Below are 1,635 nucleotides of genomic sequence, written 5' to 3' on the forward strand. Positions count from 1 at the left end.
CACACACACACACACACACACACACACACACACACACACACACACACACACTAACACACACAAACACACATATACTCTCTCTCTTTCTCTCTCTCTCTCTCTCTCTCTCTCTCTCTCGCTCTCTCTCTCGCTCGCTCACGTTCTCTCTGTATGCCCTTAAGCATTTACTTCCTGGTTTACGTACGGTCTATACATGTGCATGCTTTTGGCTTCATCCAAAATAAACGGACTGATTGATCCAAAACTGAAGTTTGAGTGACGCTATCATTTCTCATGCTGCTGTTGGCAGGACTCCAAGCTTCTTACTTCATCTGCATACAGAGATTACATTTTGTTCATTTAAAAACCCAAATGAAGAATGCGAGCTGATAATTTTTTTTGATATGCGTTTGTCTTTCCTCTTATCTGTCTCTCCCTGATATTGAACAAGTCCTTCGTCTGATGTTTGTAATATCGGCAATGAATGATACAACAAAAAATCTTAAGAAAGCAAATAACTTCCTTTCCCATACTGAAATGGATGGGAAAACCTAATATAATGAGATCATTGCTTAGCCCATTTTTGGGCATCTCGTCATGCGCTTGCTAATATTCATAAATATATTATTATTTTCGCTGAGCGGAAGAGCAGTTTTATATCAATGTATTTTTCCAGGGCAGAAAGAGCAGTTTTATAATATAAATATTTCCCAGTGCAGATGCAGCTCCACATTATATATAATTCGAGTTTATTCCATTCGATACGGTAAATACATGAAGACTAACAATATCTTAAAGCTCACAAATGCACATCTGGACTTTGTTTTGTTTTGTTTGTTATTGTTCAGTTGTTGTTGCTTGTTTTTTGTTGTTTTATTTTTTAGGGGGGGGGGTATTTTTTAATTTTTTTTGTGTTGTTGTTTTTTTGTTGTTGTTTTTTTTGGCTTTCATTTCATTTTATTATCCGCACAAAAACAGGAGTCCCCTAGCAACAAAGCAGAAACAAAAGAATGAAGCAAAAAGAGACAAGAATAAAGAGAAAAAAAGCTGCCACGAAAACGGCCTTCACAAACGCAAGCTCTCCCACAAAAATCCCTTGTCTGGTTCCTCTCCATAGCTATTAATTCCATCACGACAATAAAAGGATTTCTGCGGGCATGTGTGAACATTATGAAAATTCATAAACCTTCTTCCCCAGCCGAAAAGAACATCTTACTAAATGCGGATAGGCCTGCATGATTTTCAAATATTTTCCGCGGCTTGAGAAGTTGATACTGTTCTGATTGATGATCGCAAACGTGAAGGCGATGTTTGCTGTGAATTTATGCAAAGACATTCTCCGTTTCGTTATGAGCATGGTCTTCGCCCTGAAGGCATGAGAGCAGGCCATGTTAGATGTTTGGAATCTCGAAAGTGCCATTTGCTTTCGCAGCATTTTGTGACATTTTTTGCTAAAGCTCAATTTAAGAAATATTCAAAGCTTTGGTGGGGGGGATATTGTTTTCGAGGAATATTCATGAGGCTTTAAGGAGAGGCAAATCCATTTAACACTTCTATTCTCAACAGACTTTAATGAGAAGAGCACCCATCTTTGCACACAGTAAACGAGGGAGTGGAAGAAGACAGGGATTAGAATAAATGCAGGAAAGAGGGGCG

The sequence above is a fragment of the Aplysia californica genome, unplaced genomic scaffold (assembly GCF_000002075.1).
Source record: "Aplysia californica isolate F4 #8 unplaced genomic scaffold, AplCal3.0 scaffold00003, whole genome shotgun sequence".
Classification (NCBI taxonomy): Eukaryota; Metazoa; Mollusca; class Gastropoda; order Aplysiida; family Aplysiidae; genus Aplysia; species Aplysia californica.